This window comes from Dama dama, chromosome 4, assembly GCF_033118175.1.
Source record: "Dama dama isolate Ldn47 chromosome 4, ASM3311817v1, whole genome shotgun sequence".
NCBI lineage: Eukaryota > Metazoa > Chordata > Mammalia > Artiodactyla > Cervidae > Dama > Dama dama.
Genome location: NC_083684.1, coordinates 67,667,334 through 67,686,823, shown reverse-complemented (window position 1 = coordinate 67,686,823; position 19,490 = coordinate 67,667,334). Strand labels below are relative to the sequence as shown.

General features: G+C 44.7%; 1 non-coding gene across 1 annotated transcript; it reads left to right on the top strand.

Moving 5' to 3' along the window:
* The first annotated feature begins 14,261 nt into the window (after positions 1-14,261).
* On the top strand, positions 14,262-14,368 carry LOC133055391 (U6 spliceosomal RNA). Its single transcript, XR_009692666.1, has one exon. It is a non-coding gene; the product is annotated as a U6 spliceosomal RNA (small nuclear RNA).
* The last annotated feature ends 5,122 nt before the right edge of the window (positions 14,369-19,490 follow it).

Here is a 19,490-nt window from a genome sequence, read left to right as displayed (position 1 = left end):
CCTTCTGAAGTGTCGTCTGGATCTGACATTCTGTTATCCAAATGTGCTTCCATGCTTCTAGTGCTTCTAGTAATAAGAACTGGCAAAATGGGCACCAACACATCCCTTGACAGCCATACCCCCGTCCCGCCTGCTCCATGTCTTCCATCCTCATCCACTAATCTGATCCCTGGTCCTCTGGAGCCTGTAGACCTCTCCCATTTCTGTCATTAATCTGATATTTATTGAGTACAGATTTGAAACGGAGCAGGACCCTATGGTCCTCCCTGTTCCAACTTCATCCTCCACCTGTCTGTTGTCTAGGGGAAAACTTCAGCCAAGGAATAAGTTAGTCAGAGAAGTGAGAAGATGCAGACACAAAGGAAGACAGTCAAAGGAGACCAAATTGTACTAGTTTAGTCATTAAACAAAGTCCAGGACCTTTAGTTCCTCCTCAAGGTCTATGGACAATATTCTGAGCCATATCCTGTGAGCTGTCTTGTAGAGACTGAAACCCCCACCAGATGGAAGACGTTAAGGACATGATGACCAAACTGTAGCCATGACAAGAGCTGCCACAGTTCTGAGAATTGGCCTTAGGGATATGGGAACCATCCAATCCTGGAACTGAAGATAAACAGCACTGAAAGCAATCTAGATGATGCTGATCTGACCACTGATGACCAATTAATTTCAAGATGACTGTCAGAGCTGACTGTGCTGTTTCTTCATGGAGCCCCCCTCCCCCCATATAAAAAAGATCTTGCCCACAGGTTGTCAGTGGGGTGGGGGGAGTTGGACTTTGGGCTGGATTCCACATCCCACCCTCTCCACCCCATTGCCAACATCCAAAATAAAGCAAACGTTTCTTTCCAGAAATCTGGCCTCTTTATTGATTTTTGGGCAGTGGGCAACCAGAACACAATTTTCATTACAGATTGATTTTACTTTTCAAAGTGAAGCCCACAAACCAACCTCATGGCATCACCCAGGAGCTTGTTAAAATGCAGAATCTCTGCCTATTGTTCAAAGGGTACAAACTTCCAGCTATGGGATTAATGAGTTCTAGGGATTTAATGTACAGCATGATGACTATAGCTAATAATCCTGTATTGTGTATTTGAAAGTTGCTAAGGCAATGCATCGTTAATGTTCTCACTACGAAAAAAGAAAAAAAAAGGTTAAGTATGGGATGCAGGTGCTTGCTAATGCTATGGTGGTAAACTTTCTGCAATACATAAATGCATCAAATCAACATATTGTCTTCCATGAAAGTGGTCCCTGGGGGCAAAAACGTTGGAGACTGCTTATCCAATGGGTAGAAGTCAAGGATGCTCTAAACATTCTACAATGCACATTGTATGAATGTTGTGTTCACAACAAAGAGCTCCAGATGTCAGTAGTAACAAGCTTAAGAAGCCCTGCCTTAGCTGTACTTGTGGAGGTTCTCTCTACACTTATCTTGATGACTTCTCCCTATAGACTGAAGGCTGAAATGTCCTTCTACCAGATAGTGTCATGGATTCTTCTGGCATTTCATCCAAATCTCTGCTAAGATATCATCTCCCCAAAACAAAAATACCCACTGAAACCCACCCCCAAGCCCCCAAGCCAAAACAGATACTATCCTAAGTGTATTATCTTAAAAAGCACCCATCAGGCACCATGGAATATTACTCAGCCGTTAAAAAGAATTCATTTGAATCAGTTCTAATGAGATGGATGAAACTGGAGCCCATTATACAGAGTGAAGTAAGCAAGAAAGATAAAGAACATTACAGCACACCAACACATATATATGGAATTTAGAAAGATGGTAATGATAACCCTATATGCAAAACAGGAAAAGAGACACAGATGTACAGAACAGACTTTTGGACTCTGTGGGAGAAGGTGAGGGTGGGATGTTTCGAGAGAACAGCATGTATATTATCTATAGTGAAACAGACCACCAGCCCAGGTGGGATGCATGAGACAAGTGCTCGGGCCTGGTGCACTGGGAAGACCCAGAGGAATCGGGTGGAGAGGGAGGTGGGAGGGGGGATTGGGATGGGGAATGCATGTAACTCCGTGGCTGATTCATGTCAATGTATGACAAAACCCACTGCAATGTTGTGAAGTAATTAGCCTCCAACTAATAAAAATAAATGAAAAAATAAATTTAAAAAAAAATGAAAAAAAAAAAAAAAGCACCCATCAGGACTTCCCTGGTGACTCAGTGGTTAAGAATCCATCTGCCAATGCAGGGGATCCTTTCCAGACCATCCCTAATCTGGGAAGATTCCGCATCCCTCAGGGCAACTCAGCTCACGTGCCCCAACTCCGGAGCCCGTGCTCCGGAGCTCGTGAATCACAAATACCAGAGCTCACGCTCTGCAAGAAGAGAAGCCACCGCCACAAGAAGCCCGAGCACCTCAACTGGAGAGTCTCCCCTGCTCACTGCAACTACGGGGATCCTGCACACGGCAAGAAAACCTAGCACCCCACACCGCCCCCCCCCCCCCGCCCCCGACCGCCCACAAATAAAAGTACCCGTGGGTCTCCATTTCTCCTGAAAAATAGAAGACACAGGTCAACCCACAAGCGTTTATAGTTTAAGAAGATTACCGTCTTTTTTAGGGGGAATGCAACTAACACACTGAAATGTTTTAAGCTGATTCAAGCAATCAACCAATGGCCTCATTCATTTGATCTTCAGTCATTAACTGAGCTTCTTATGTCTAATCTCTGCGGATACAGGGATGAAAAACAATCTTTGCTCTCAGGGAGGCTGCTTTTCCCTTGGAGGGGCACTCTAAAAAATTAGTAAACATACACAAATTAATATTTTTATTTTAATTTTTTTTAATTTTTTGCATCACGTGCAAATTATTTGAGACGTGATGCAAAGAATGTACGTGTGTGTGCTCAGTCATGTCGGACCCTTTGCGACCCCATGGACTGCAGCACGCCAGGCCTCCCTGTCCTCCACTATCTCCCAGAGTTTGCTCAGACTCATGTCCATTGAGTCAGTGATGCCATCCAACCATCTCACCCTCTGCTGCCTCCTTCTCCTTTTTAGTCTCCTTCTAAAACGAATCCGCCTGCAATGCAGGAGACCTGAGCTCAATCCCTGGGTTGGGAAGACCCTCTGGAGGAGGGGATGGCAACCCTCTCCAGTATTCTTGCCTGGAGAATCCCCAAGAACAGAGGAGCCTGGCATGCTACAGTCCATGGGGTAGCAAAGAGTCGGCCACAACTGAGGGAGGAAGCACAGAACAACGGACAAACCATCCCTTCAAAAACAAAACCGGGCGCCTGTGAGACCTAGGGCCACACGTCAGGGAACCTGGGAGGAATCTCGCCTATCTGTTCATCTTGGTGCCAGGCAGACGGACCTCTGCATGGGCTGCGGAACCTGCAGGGCCGATGAGCCTGTCCCCATCTCCCTTGCGGTGGCGGCATTGGAGAAAACTGACCTGGGCAAATTCCAACACACACAGAGAGTAATTGCAGAAAGTGAGCTTTCCCCGGGGGAGATTCCAGCATGCCAAGACAATGTAGTCACAGCAGAGGGGGCAGTAAGAGAGGATTTCTCAGCTCTCAGCCCGCCCCTCTTCCCCAAGGAACATCTCTGGAGGCTGATCTACCCAGAGACCACCTCTCCCATCAAGGAAAAGATAAGTGGTAAGTGCTCTGCTCCCCTGGATAGGCACGCCACCGCTGGAGACACCGGTTTGTGTCTACAGCGGCACTGGCGTCCGGAGGCAGGACCTCCAAGAGGAGGGAGAGGAAGGATCTTGGGAAAGAGGCAGACAGGCATTCCAAAGGGCACTAAAGCAATTGCTTTCAATGGCGAGTCCAATCACGAGCCTCTGGGAGAACCACACCTGGGAATCTCCCTACAGGGTCCACGGGCACCCTCAGTGCCCCGGCTGCTGGACCCACATCTGCCCCCACTCTCCGGGGGCTCCTTGTGGGACCCTCCCCCTGCAGCGCCCACAGGAACTCTACAGACAAGATGCTGGCTCAGCTAACCGGCCCCCTCGCTCTGGGCTAGGGCGCCAGCAGACTGGAGCTCTAGAGCCACCTTCTGGGAATCCAGAGACAGGTTTCCAAGAGGCAGCCTGGTGGGTTGTCAGAGTAGGGAGACAGAAAAGCTTAAGAATTCTCCCACAAGAGAGAGCAAGAAAAGTGGAGCAGGTGTAGGGAGAGAAAGAGAAAGCCCCAGATAATACACTACTTTCATTAAAAAGAATACCCCACTGAAAGTGGCTAGCAAAGGCTTAAGGAGGTGTTTTCGCCTTAAAATGCAAAAGCACCAATGGAAAACTACCAAAAAAAAAAAAGAAAAGAAAAATCAAAGAAACATGTCATGACTAACAGAAAGTCAGAAAGTGACACTTTCCCAAATATCGATCTGAAAGGCACATAGGCACATAAACTTTTTCTTTCCTTTTTTGCCGCCCGCTCTGCTTGTGGGATCTTCGTTCCCCAACCAGGGATTGAACCTGGCCCCCTGACAGTGGAAGCACAGAGTCCTAGTCACTGGACTCCTCAAGACACAGAATTTTGTGAACAAGCAGATAAGCAATTCAAAATTGCTGTTTTGAAGAAACTCCATGAGAAAATGCCAAAGGAAAATACAATGAAATCTCAAAAAAAAAAAAAAAAGTGGAATTTTTGTCAATGAGATGCAGATCTTAATAAAAGAACCAAACAGAAATTCTGGAGCTGAGAAACTCGATGGAGGAGATGAAAAATACAATAGAGAGCATCTGTTGTTCTTGTTGTTCAGGCTCTCTGTCGTGTCCAACTCTTTGCCACCCCATGGACTGCAGCATGCCAGGTTTCCCCTGCCCTACACTATCTCCCAGAGTTTGCTCAGATTCATGTCCACTGAGTCACTGATCCTATCTAACATCTGGAGAGCATCTGTAGGAAAGCAGAGAAAATGGAAAAGATGATGAAGAAGGAATTCATAGGGCCTGAACTCCATCTTAGGCCTGTTCATGCTGACCATGCTCGGCCACCTCCCCAGTGAATTCTGAACTCTGTGTTTAGTGCCTATGGAAATGACAACAGAAGGAGAAGACCCCCCTCTGGACAGGGGAAGCTTGAAGATCATATCCATGTTACTCCTCGCCTAAGAGAACACATACACTAATCACCCCTGCCTCCAGACAGGCCATAAATTTTCTGTACCTGTCAGAGTGTAACCTCTGGCTTATTGAATATTGGCTAACTGTTTAAGCACATGGCACATGAATGATGAGGTTATTGGGATTGTATTTACCCTTCCTTTGTTTCTGTAAATCTCAAGGAATTTGGGGTGGTGGGTTCAGACACATACACATGGGGTATAAAAGATTTTCACAAATGCTTGTCAGGGTCCGTGGCTAAGAGGAGATTCTGCCTTGGGCCCGCCAGTGTAATAAACTGCACTCCACTATCTGTATTGTCCTTCTGAGTGAGTTTGTTTCACGGAACACATGGCTACAACTTTTTGTGCATTGGCTGGGAAACTCCTCACTTTGAGGAGACAAGTCCCACTTGGGACTACTCCGAGGCCTTGCAGCTTGAATCTTCTAGAGGGGGGAAGGCGCCTCACCCTTCTGGAAGGATTCTGCTTCTCAACGCCCGGACCTTTCACGTTAGCAGGTAGTGGACGGCAGCAAGGGAACGGAGCACTCAGGTGAGGAGGAACCCAGCCCGGCAGGGTGGAAGAGGGGGACTGATCACCCCCGTGGGAGGGACTAGAAGGAGCGGGGACCCACAGGAGCCTGGAATAGGCAGGCAGCAGTGATTGCTTGGTACACTTGGTTGACGAGCGTGCTAGGGCTTAGGAAGGGAATTTGCGAAGGTCATTTAGGAGGTGTGTCCATGACGTCTCAGGGAAAATTATTACCAGCGATCGCCAGGGGATTTTTAGGATAGGAAACTGGTCCTTGTATGCACCTATTCTGCCCTCCCCCAGGAGGTGTCCTGTCTGCTGTGAAATTCTTGACCCCCTCGGAATTGTTAGGCTAGAAGGAGGGGGATACATAAGTGAGTATGAATTGGCTTTTCTGGAGATGGCCTGGGACATGTGATATTTAACCCATCTGTGTTTTCATCCGCACCTGATCAAACCCACGAAGGCAGAACAGACTTTAAGGGAGAAACAGTCTTGGACCACGTGGTGTTCTGGTTCGGCTATGCTGACCGGCAGGTGAAGACACACCAATCCCCCTTCTCCCTCTGGGGTCTGGCAGGTAAGGCTCTTCTCACCCCAATTAGGAAGGAGGCAGAATGGCAATTTAAGTGTCACTGAGTGGAAATATCAGAAGTACATAGGGTACTGAGAACTTTGTAGACAGAAAGAAAAGGAAAAATAGAAGAAAGTCCGAGAAGGTAAGCAAGATGGGGGGAAGTGAATCTAAGGCAACTGTATTGAGTGCATGATTAAAAATGTAAAGAAGGGATTAGGAGGAGATTATGGGGTGAAGATGAAGCCTAACAGCCTCCACATACTCTGTGAAGTCGAATGGCCCCCTGTGGGAGCAGGATGGTCACCAGAGAACACCATGAACTTAAAAAGAGTGGAAGCAGTCTATACAGTAGTCACGGGAGAGCCAGGACACCTGGATCAATATCCGTCTATTGACTCATGGCTAGGGTTAGCTAAAGACCCTCCTACTTGGACAAGGTTCTGTATCCAGAAGGGAAAGGGAAAAATATTAATGACACAAAAAATGAGTGATGATAAAAAAGGAAATTCTACAGGATTTGGACGGGGATGACCTGACCCCCTCCTCCATGCTGGATAATGACGCACCTGCCTCCCAGTGCTTTGCCAGGACCGGAGACCGCCTTAATGCCCGATCCAGGGCCAGGTGAAGTTTCTGCAACATCCACTGCTCTTCCACCAGCTCTCCCAGAGGTTGTAGAGCCACCGTTTTGGCAGGGTCTGATCCCAGTGACAGAAGCCTCTGGCCAACACTTCCAGGATCCAGCTCCAAGCGAACCGTCCAAGCTATACCCGCCTCTCCCGGTAAGTACTGACAAGAAGGGGAGGGAGACGTTGGAATTAAGCAGAGACCGCGCTCTGCCAGAAAGCTGGAGGGAAGGAAAGAGAACAGTCAAGAGATCTACAGTTCCAGCTGCCGCTCTGGGAAAGTCTATCTCGGGCCCTCTGGAAAACCTCATCTGCCCCAGGGACAGGACAGTCCTTCAACCGGTCACAACAGAGGCCCCGGACCCCGTTAGAGCCAAATGAGTGTGCCAAACCAGCGTGCCCAGTGCCGAGGTTTTGGCCACTGGAAGAATGAATGCCCTAAGGCAAGGAAGGAAGAGGAAGCTCCCACAGTTGTGGGGCTTGCTGACTTGGAAATTAACTAGGGCTGCCAGGGCTCAGAGATATGAAGTCCCCGAGAGCCCATGGTAACCTTAGAAGTGGGGGACCAAAACATTGACTTCATACAGGATACAGGAGTAGAACTGTCGGTAGTAAGAATACCTGTGGCACCTCTGTCCAAAAAGACTACCGCTGTAACTGGGGTATCGGGAGAAGAGATGATTAAATCATTTTGCCAGCCCAGAAAATGTCAGATGGGGGGGTCACCAAGTGATTCATGAGTTCCTCTACACTCCTGAGTGCCCAGTACCCCTGTTGGGAAGAGACTTGCTCTCCAAACTAGGAGCACAAGTGACTTTCTCCCCTGAGGAGAGGCCCACCTTCCGGATGGACTCTAAGACTTATTTGTTCTCTCTCTCTCTCAATACCACCCCAAGATGAGTGGAGGTTTCATGAGCCTCTGAAGGCAGAACCGGGTGCGCCGGAAGAGCATGAGAGAGAGCTAACTCAATTATTCCCTGAGGTCTGGGTGGAAGACAACCCCCTCTCCCCGCAGGCTGGCTAAACATCACGCCCCAGTGATAATAGAGCTCAAACCAGGCCCCATCCTGGTTAGAAAGAGCCAGTACATGCAACCAATATAGGCCTGTGTCGGGAGCCATTATGGGAGATCCCACCCATGACAAGGTCATGAAGAGAAGACCTGAAACGCAAGGCTGTTCAGGCTACAGGGGACCCTCCAGGTTGACCCGGCCTCTACCCCACCCTGTAGCCTCCCCCTCTTGCTGTTGTCCTTGTTTGTCCTGTTGCAGATGTTTGCGTTGCCTGCCGCGAGCTCTCCTGCTCCTCTTTACTAAATAAAGACCAACATAGAACCCTGATTAATAAATCTCCTGGATGCTGGTTCCCTATGAAGGGGCCAGGAATGAAGGAAATGTTTCAAGTAAAAACCCTTTTGCTGGCACTCTGGCTTGTTTGGCAGATGCGTACTAACGCACATGACCGCTCACAACACCTTAATCATAAACAGCATAAAGAACCTGATTACAAAAGGCCCTGATAGGCACAGAGCCCTTTGGGGGGGGGGGGGGGGGGTGAGAAAGCCCTATTAGAGTACAAAAAATATTATTCTAAGAGTGGTTATTAGATCAATGTTTGATTGCTGTTGATTTATTGAGGTTGTGCAGTAAAAACTATTGTTAATATAGTTAAGGATTCAGAAAAATAAGAGTTTATCCCTAGTGTGGAAACAGTAAGATAATTGTTAATTTTAATCAAGAGTGCGAAAACAGAGCCTGTCTCATCATAGCCACAGAGTCTTTGTGTGTTAACTTTTTAGATAAATGGCTGAGAACTTTTGCAAAAAAGGCTGACATTTGCGTCAACAGGATTATATTTCTACTATGTTGCAACCTACTGTACCATGAGACTGCAACCTTTCTGTTTTCTGCTAAACTCAAGGCAAAATAAAACAATAAAGAATAGACTACGGAAAACAGTTTTGCTTTCACCTAGGTCATAAAATGTTAATAGGCCCCAAGGCCAGAAGATAATGTACAAAGATCCACTATGAAAGAAGACTCTCATGAACATAGAAGTATGCAGAAAACACCCTGGTTATGAGAAGGACAAAACTGACGTAATATTAAACTAAACTTTGTATGCTTATCCTTCACCTCCCCTTAGAAATGTACTAACTTAGGGTATAAAAGCTACGGTAAAAAATAAAGCATTGCCAGACTCTGCTGCACATCCCGGTCTGGTCTTTCTCTCTTTCTCTCTCTCACTTGCCGACGCTGTTCATCCTGAGGGTACCACTGGATCCTGATGGGGCTGGACCCCGGCAAGTGGCACCCAAACGGGGACCCAAAGGTAAGTCTCTCATTGTCCAGTTTTCAGAATGGCTAGGACCCCACCAGGGCGTTTTGGGCCCCCCTGCATAAGACAGGCAGGGTAAGGAGGGTGGGTAGAACCCCACTAGGGCACTACAGCTCCCCCCCCCCCCCCACATAAGAAAGGTAGGGCGAAAAATGTGGGTAGGTTTCAGGTAGGACCCCACTAGGGCGTAATAGGCCCCCCTACAAAAAAAAAGGTAGGGTAAAAAAGGGGGTAGGTTTCAGCTTCCTTCTTTTCTAAGATTAAGATCCTCTCCTTTCTCTTCTAATTGCTAACAAAAATGGGTAACAGTGAGTCAAAAAAAAAAAAGCAACTTTTTATTGGGGTGATATTACAACTATTAAACAAGAGAGGTATTAAAGTAAAAAAAGCCAGCATTCAATCTTTTTTTTCATATTTGTACAGGAGCAATGCCCTTGGTTCCCAGAAGAAGGCACTGTTAACTTAAAAACATGGGAAAAGGTGGGAAAACAGTTAAGAGATTATTATGCTCTACATGGACCGGAGAGAGTGCCCACCGATACCTTCTCCCTGTGGCGTATGGTTAGAGATGCCTTAGATCCAACTCATGAATCTGAAAGAGTAAAAGTTAAAGAAAACAAGGATGATGCTGAGCCCAAACTGAGCTATCAACAGTTAAAACAAATGTTAGCTGCTATGAACATCAATAGTCATCCAGAAGGTGGGGAAGAAAAAGAAAAACAGCTTTCACCCCAAGATGATGAAGATTTAGAAGAAGCAGCAGCTCGTTATCATTCTGATGAGGATTGGTCCTTTTTTGCCAAAGACATTCCTAGAAGTTTAAGAGATACATCTCCAATTAGGCCTTCTGTAAAATTCAATCTTAAAATTCCTAAAGCATCCTTAGAATAGGGTAAAAAAAAGCATGGGGGCAATCTCGACGCCCCATGCCTCCCCCTCCATATAGGGGTAAGGGTCCTCCCTTGGGCTTTTCACAAAGAAGGGTGCTTTCAGGGCCTGGAGATGATTTTGACCCCCATCTTGAGGCTTGCTTTCCTGTATTACTTGATTCAGAGGATGAAAAAGGCCCCTCTTGGGAGCCCCTTCCAATAAAATTGATTAAGGAACTCAGTCTTGTGCCTCATATGGGGCTACAGACCCATATACTTTAACATTATTGGACGCTTTGGCAGCTAGATGGATGACCCCATATGATTGGAAGACAGTTGCTAAGACTTGTTTATCTGGAGGACAATATCTACTTTGGAGAACTGAATATGAGGACTTGGCCCGTAAGCAAGCTACAGATAACCGCAAATATGGTCCACAACATATTGTGTAGGAAATGCTGGCAGGAACTGATGAATTTGAATCAGCCAGAAATCAGATGAATTTAGATAAAAAGGCCCTAGAGCAAGTGGCAACTTGTGCTCTTGGGGGCTGGCGTTCCTTGCCTCAAGGAAAAGAATTAACCTCTTCCCTATCTAACATAAAACGAAAACCAGAGTGCCCCGACCAGTAGGGAACAAGAGACTTTATTGACTTCTCTCCCCTTCCCTCTCTCTTTCCTCTCCTTAGCTCTTCCTATCCTTCCCGTTTTTCTAGTCCCCCAGTCCTGGACTCAAGAATCTGAAAAGCCTTTAAAAATTTTATTTATTTCAACTTTTTTATAAACTCTATTAAGAATAATTATTCTTTAAAAATATCTGTCTACAATAGTCTCTCCAGATTGGCATAACTTGAATTTCTAAGGGTTGTGCTAAACTAAGTATTTGAAGCCTATTAAATAATTAGGTCATTTCCAAATATAATAAGATTTTGAAACATTTACTACTAAACACTGATTTCCCTTTACAGAAAAACTAAAGAGATTTGAGACTACAAATGAATAATGTTTGATGCCACCCTGACATGTTCACTAAAATTTTTTTAGAAATTGTCACTGATATTTATGTTCACCAATTTATAGAATGCTAATATAAAAGTCAATTATTGCTTGCTTAAGGAAAGTAAGATGTGTGTGTTCAGTAAAGAAGGTATGAGGAATGAAGTTACATTTTATGAAGGAAAAGGAAGTAAGTCTGACTTACAGGCAGCTGTTTCAGGATGGGAGAACAAAGTAATGGGTACAGAAAGTGTTAAGAAGGTTTGATGAAAAGTACACTCCAAGGGAAGAGTTTTGTGCCTAAGTACAAGTTTTCTTGAGATGGTGAATTGCCTTTGATAATGAATTTTAAGTTTCTTTACCTCTGAAGTGATCTGTTCTATGTTTACCTTTAAAATCTTCTTTTGTAAGAAGTAAATATATTATTTCACAGTGATCTATATGATTCTACCTGACAAAGTACTATAAACCCTTTTGATATTTATTGACGAAACTGCCTAAATAGGTTGACCTCTAGCTGACTTTGGGATGCTTCAGAGGGCCCCTGAGACATCCCAAAGAGCTATTAAACTACCTGAGTTCATTTGACATGTTAAATCGCATGGGAAATATTGTTGGAGGAGTGATAAATCTCCTTAGATTATATTGTATGGTTGATGTTACTTATATAGATATCCTAAAAATTGTGTGAAATTCATAAAAGTCTGATATGTCCTGGTAAAATGTTGTCAGTTATAATTTTAGTTATCATGTTAAAGTGTTACAAGTCACGGCAATGACCAGACCACTTTGTCAATTACAATTTAATTAGATTTTAAGCATGCCTTATATGGTTTCACTCGCATGCCTTTAGAAAAATACTGCTAGTTCTTCAAGATTTATAAAAAAGACTTTTCTAAGATTAACTGATAAATTTTGTTTGTTTGCTATCTGGTAAATTGGTCACAGACTGAAATTTAGTCTACTCTCTGTGTTAAGAAAACAAAGTTTTCTTAAAATAAATCTTTCAATAATAGATTATAAATTTCTTTGCCTTTAAGTGATTTATATTTGTTTTTAAAATCTTTTGCTACTTTAGTAAAGTAAATAAGTGCTATTTAAGATTATAGTACATGTAAAAGCTCATTTTGCTTCTACAAAAAATAACCCCTCACTGTTAGACTTGTACTATCCTAATGTCCTTAAAACACGGCAACAGTCTACTCCTAAATTGGGTAATTAAAAATGGGTGAACAATAGCTGAAAATCAAAGAGTCGGGGCTATGGGAGATCCAAGACGGCCACTTGGCTTTTCCCAGCTCCCTGACAAACCTCATTTTTATTTGATGGGTTAAAGCCTTCCCTGGCTACAGGGTTAATATATCCATAATTTAAAAACCCCACTAAATATTAAGTTTTGTAAATTGTTAAACTAAGTTTCTAGTTTTGTTAATTAAGGTCTAGTTTTTACTAAGACTCACTTCTGAGACAGTTCCTTGTGGTTACGTTATATTGCTAACAGATTTAATTAAGTTATTAAAAAAGACACTCTAAGTTTGTTTCTAAAGCTTATCTCAGTAATCTATCTTTGGATGAAGATCAGATGCCTCATGACCTGCAACCAGGACATCCTGCGTGGGCAACTCAACAAGCCTCCATACCCACATGGGGACAAAATGAGTCGCTTTGCCATCAAGCACAGAGAATAGCTTCTCTACAGGGATCTTCAGCCTCTACTAAAAGGGTTTTTATTGCTATGCTTGCTTTACTTTCTTGCCAGTTGCATTAACCAAGCGGGTGCATACTGAACAGTATGTTGATACTATGTCAAAGGTGTCTCCTTGGCTTTGACTGCTCGAGAGGTCGTGGCCAGAGGACTGGAGATGAAGGTGGATGCTCTTGAGGAAGAGGTGGTGCATATTGGAACAGAACTGCAAGCCCTAAAAGTAAAATTAGCACTGTCCTGCCACGCAGACTACCGGTGAATTTGTGTAACACCTTTAAAGGTTAATGAGATTGATTACAACTAAAAAAAAATTAAAAATCGTATTTCAGGGGTATAGAATAGCTCTAGCATAAGTTTAGATTTAGATAGATTGCATGGACAGGTTAGAACAATAGAGCATTCTCGATTGGATTTTACTGCCGCTGGAGCTGCCAGTGATTTCTTTAAAATCTTCTCCAACTTTATCTCTGCCAAAAATATTTGTCTACTATTTTTAGTTACATTGCTGCAATAGCACTGATTATTATTATTATTGTTATTCTCCCTTGTATCATCAGAACTCTTCGGCAGAGCACTCAGAAGCTTGCAACAGAGATTCATCTGGCTGTTTTAAAAAAAAAACAAAGGGGGAGATGTCGGGAGCCTTTATGGGAGATCCCACCCATGACAAGGTCATGAAGAGAAAACCTGAAACGCAAGGCTGTTCAGGCTACAAGGGACCCTCCAGGCTGACCCCGGCCTCTACCCCACCCTGTAGCCTCCCCCTCTTGCTGTTGTCCATGTTGACCCCAGCAGGCCTGGGCCGGCATACTGGCCCACATCAATAGATTGAAACAAGCGGGCATTCTAGTAGAGTGCCAGTCGGCTTGGAACACGCCAATCCTGCCAGTCAAAAGGGAAGGAGGACAGGACTCTAGGCCTGTACAAGATCTCAAGCTAGTCAACCAGGCTACTGTGACTTTACACCCCACTGTTCCAAACCGCTACACCTTACTTAGCCTCCTCCCGCCGAGGACTAAAGTTTATACTCGCCTAGATCTCAAGGATGCCTTCTTCTGCATACACCTCGTCCCAGCATCACAGCCCATCTTTGCCTTTGAATGGGAAGATCCAGTCGGGAGCACCAAACAACAGCTCATCTGGACTCCCCTGCAAGGGTTTAAGAGCTCCCCAGCCATCTTTGGGGAAGCCTTGGCTTCTGACCTGAACTCATTCCATCCAGAAGAGTATGGATGTTGGCTCCTACAGTCCATGGATGACCTGCTGCTGGCTGCCGAGAAAAATGCTGGAAAGGGACAAATGCACTGCTCCAGCTGCTGATGGAAGCAGGTTACCGGGTGTCGAAGAGGAAGGCACAGATCTGCAAGGAGGAGGTAAGGTATCTGGGGGTTGTTTTAAAGAAGGGCTCAAGGTTCCAGACCCTAATTGGGTCCTATATACTGATGGCACTAGCCTGATAAAACAAGGACAACGGCCGTCAGGTTAGCCAAAGCAGAAGGGGCCATCAAGACTGAAAAGGGGTGCTCGCTTCAGCAGCACATATACTAAAATTAGAACGATACAGAGAAGATTAGCATGGCCCCTGCACAAGGATGACACGCAAATTCGTGAAGCATTCCATATTTTTTGAACAGACTTTTAGACTCTGTGGGAGAAGGTGAGGGTGGGATGTTCTGAGAGAACAGCATTAAAACAAGTATACTATCAAGGGTGAAACAGATCACCAGCCCAGGTTGGATGCATGAGATGCGTGCTCAGGGCTGGTGCACTGGGAAGACCCAGAGGGATGGGATGGAGAGGGAGGTGGGAGGGGGGATGGGGATGGGGAACACATGTAAATCCATGGTTAATTCATGTATGGCAAAAACCACTACAATATTGTAAAATAATTAGCCTCCAACTAATAAAAATAAATGGAAAAAATAAAATTGAAATAAAAAGGATGCATATTTTAAAATAAAAATAAATAAATAAAATCATTATAAGTAACAACAACAACAACAACAAAAGACTTAAAAGGGATGGTGGGAATTTCCACGTGGCAAATTATTGGTACTGGAGGAGCTGGCACACACTCTGGTAAGCCAGACACACCAAGCGACCCACCTAGGCCATGCTGCCTGCTCACAGGTTAATGCTGCCTCTTGGGGATTCAGACAAAAACCTCCGGGTATTCAGCTGAAAGGCATGCTTCCCTTTGAACACCTGGGAGTGGACTTCACTGAAATGAAACCTCACCGACACTACCGTTACCTGCTGGTCATGGTATGTACATTCTCGGGATGGATAGAAGCTTTTCCTACCTGGAGTGAAAGAGCACCAGAAGTAGCCCGGTGCCTGCTTAGGGAAATAGTTCCCAGATTTGGACTTCCTACCAGCATTGGTTCAGACAATGGCCCCAGTTTTTGTAGCTGATTTAGTACAACAAGCAAAACTTTAAACATCCAGTGGAAACTGCACACTGCATATAGGCCCAGAGTTCTGAGATGGTGGAATGAGCCAACCGGACACTTAGAGACTCTCCAAGTGGATCAGAGAGACTGACTGCTCCTGGGTGGACTTGCTTCCGACGGCTCTGCTCAGACTCGGGATGACCCCACAGTCCCAAGGCTATTCTCCATACGAAATTGTGTATGGGAGGCCCCCTCCGATAATAAAACAGGTTTCAACAAATTTGCCTCAGGTAAGGGGGGATAGGATTTCACAGCAGATGGAACTGGGTAAGGTAATAAATCGGGTAACTAAGTTTGTACAAGAAAGGGTGTCGTTCCCCTTTGGGGAACAGTTCATACTTGGTGACCAAGTATGGGTCAAAGATTGGAAACATGATGTGCTAGCCCCTTGGCGAAAGGGCCCTTATGTTATTTTAACTATCCCTGCTGCAGTTAAAGTTGCAGGTATTGTCCCTTGGATCCATCATACGAGGGTGAAGAAAACATACCACGCAGACCCAGAAAACGCTGAGTGGACTGCACAGAGGGACCCCATGATCCTTGAGAGACTAAGACCATCCTTAAGAAGAAGGAAAAGAAGATCCTGGACGAGCCCCCTTCAGGATGAAGCTGCACAATCAACTCCTGCTGCTTGGCCTCATCAACGTGATTTTGAATTTAACGAGCCCCCTCAGGATGAAGCTGCACAACTTCTGTCTCAACTCAGGACAACGTTTTCACCTCATGGGCACATTCCTACACGGACTTCCACAACACCTACAACTTCTGGGTATGTAGGACTATGCCTCTGTCTGTGAAGGATGGACTTCCTTGGTGGGTGTCACCGCTCTGCCAAGCAGATTTTAAACCACTTTGCTCTTTTCTGGGATGACAAAAAGAGACTTTCCTCTCTCTTGTCAATCATAACCTCTCCTTGCTCTCTTGGTGTAAGACCTACAGTCAATAGACTCGGGTCATGGGGTTACATTTGATATAAATGCCAGTGTAACAAACGCCTAACCTACAACAAGCCCCGGTAAATCTACCTTATTTACATGCTAGGTGGAAAAGACCTGTGTTTCGATGGTATGAGTATATTGCTGCCTTATTCGTACCCTCTATAGGGACAACAGATATTATGATTAAAGTAGAGGCCTTGACTAATTTCACAAAACAGCCCCTCCTAGATAGAACAAAAGCCACCCAAACCTTAAATGAAGAGCAAATGCAAATGAGAAAAGTAATAATTCATAATAGAATGGCTTTGGACATACTCAGAGCTGCTCAAGGAGGGACCTGTGCTATAATAAGGTTGAATGGTGTGTATCTATTCCTGACTTACCTGGCAATGTATCGACTGCTTTAGATGGTATGAAAAACCAGGTAAAAGCAATGTCAAATGAGAGCATTCCTTTCTGGACTTCGGTCCTATCTTGGGTGAAGGGCGATTGGTGGAAAACTATATTTACCACTGTTAAAGTTGCCTTGATAGTTCTGCCTTGTGGACCCTGAATTTTACAATGTATTATGAATTTTATAACCCAGAGGTTGATAGTGTTCTCTCATGTGGGTGGCCAGAGGGCCAGGGTACAATATATCACAATAAATGATGCTCATTACAGAAACTAGGAGCATCAAGAGGGGGGAATGAAGAAGGAATTCATAGGGCCTGGACTCCATCGTAGGCCTGTTCATGATGATCATGCTTGGCCACCTCTCCAGTGGGCTCTGAACTCTGCGTTTAGTGCCTATGGAAACAACAATGGAAGGATAAGACCCCTTCCGGACAGGGGAACCTTGAAGATCATATCCAGGTTACTCCTCGCCTAAGAGAACACATATACTAATCACCCCTTCCTCCAGAGAGGCCATAAATTTTCTGTACCTGTCGGAATGTAACCTCAGGCTTATTGAATATTGGTTAATTGTTTAACTATCTAAGCACATGGCACATGAAAGATGGGGTTATTGGGATTGTATTTACCCTTCCTTTGTTTCTGTAAGTCTCAAGAAATTTGGGGTGGTGGGTTCAGACACGTACACATGGGGTATAAAAGATTTTCACAAATGCTGGTCGGGTCCTTGGCTAAGAGGAGACTCTTCCTTGGGCCTGCCGGTGTAATAAACTGCAATCCACTATCTGTATTGTCCTTCTGAGTGAGTTTGTTTCCCAGAACGCGTGGCTACAACAATGATAAGTGAGTTAGGGACTTCCCTGGTGGTCCGGTGGTTAAGATTCCAAGCTCCCAGTGTAGGGGTACAGGTTCAATCCCTGGTCAGGAGACTAAGATCCTGAAGGCCAACCAGCCCAGACAAAAATAAATAAATAAGTAATATATGGATTAGAGGATGGGAATTTTCAATAATGTGTACAAAGAAAAAAGAATGAAAATGAGCAAAAAAAAAAAGTCTACGTGATTTATGGGTACTCTGTGACACTGCCATGTTTTTCCCTTTCAGCTTTACTAATATGAAATTGACTAATAGCCCTGGGTAGGTTTAAGGTGACATGATGTAGTACCCTACTGCCGTGATGAGTAGGGGTCATCTTGGCTACATGCAACAGTCCCACAGAAGGACCTGCAAACTCAAATCTGAGTGAAAGAAACCAAACAAAAAAGAGCACATGGCCTGAGCCCATCTATCTTTCTTTACTTTAAAAAAAAGTATATATTTATTTGGTTGTGCTGGGTCTTAGTTGCAGCATGTGGGATCAAGATCTCTGACCAGGGGTCGAACCCAGGCCCTGTGCATTGGGAGCTTAGAATCTTAACTCCTGGACCACCAGGGGAGACCTGAGTCCATTTATGTAGTAGAGGATGTGAGACAAAATCATTGTATGCCTCTGGGGATAGGTCTTCTGCTTGTGAATCACAGGTCAGTGTTTTCAGGGTTTAACCTTTAATATTTAATTTAATATTTAATTTTTAACCTTTAATATTTCAGGTTAAAATATTCATATTTAATGCAAAGAGTCAGACACGACTGCATGACTGAACTGAAATGAGCTGAATATATACACAAAGTACCCAATCTCAACCATGGTTATACACCTGAGATTTAATTTCATAAACTTGAGGATGTATATGAAAAAGAACAGATGCTACTATTTAAGCGAGAGAGGTCATAAGGCTGGGAAACCAGCGGAGAGATGGTGGTAGTGACTCACTCACCTTGCAGAGAAGGTATTCATACCATAGGGGTGGGGCTTCCCTGGTGGTTCAATAGTAAATAATTCCCTTGCCAATGCAGGAGACATGCGTTCAATCCCTGGTCCAGGAAGATTCCACGTGCCACCGAACAACTAAGCCCATGTACCACAACTACTGAGCCTGTGCTCTAGAGCCCAGGAACCACAATTACCAAAGCCCATGGGCCCTACAGCCGGTGCTCCACCAACAAGAGAAGCCACCCCAATGGGTAGCTTTCCCACTACAACTAGAGAGCAGCCCTCACTCATCACAACTAGCGAAAGTCTGGGCAGCAACCATGAGATGCAATGGTAAATTACACCAGAGAGATGAGAGGGTGAAGAGAAAGCAGCAGGGATGGACCTGCGTTGCATTCTCATGAGTTGGGAATTCCTGGCGGTCCATTGGTTATGACTCTGTGCTTTCACTGTCGAGGCCCTGGGTTTGATCCCTGGTTGGGTAACTAGGGTCCCACAAGTCTGCAGCCAAAAAAAAAAAAAAAACCTCACATGAATCATAACAGCCTGACAACTGGGATCTTCTAAATTCTATACAGTGTGATCAATGTGATATTGGACATAAAAATTCTCAAGGCTTAAATCTCTGTCCTAATATTATCCTAAAGGAAATCAAACCTGAATATTCATTGGAAAGACTGATGCTGAAGCTCCAATATTTTGGCCACCTGATGGGAAGAGTGCACTCATTGGAAAAGATCCTGATGCTGGGAAAGATTGAGGACAGGAGGAGAAGGGGGTGACAGAGGAGGAGATGGTTGGATGGTATCACAGAGTCAGTGGACATGAGTTTGAGCAAACTCAGGGAGATGGTGATGGACAGGGAAGCCTGGTGTGCTGCAGTCCATGGGGTCTCAAAGAGTCAGACACTACTTAGCGAATGAACAGTAACAATATTATTTTAAACCCTTTGCATGGTTTCTCCTGTTACATTCTAGTTGTTTTGAAAAGTTATCATCCTTAAGGATTTCCTTGATGGTCCTGTGATTAAGACTCTTCACTTCCAATGCAGGAGGTGTGAATTTGATCCCTGATCGGGGGACTAAGATCCCACATGCTGTGCGGCATGGCCTAATCCTTTAACCATGTGAAATTTATTTCAGTATAAG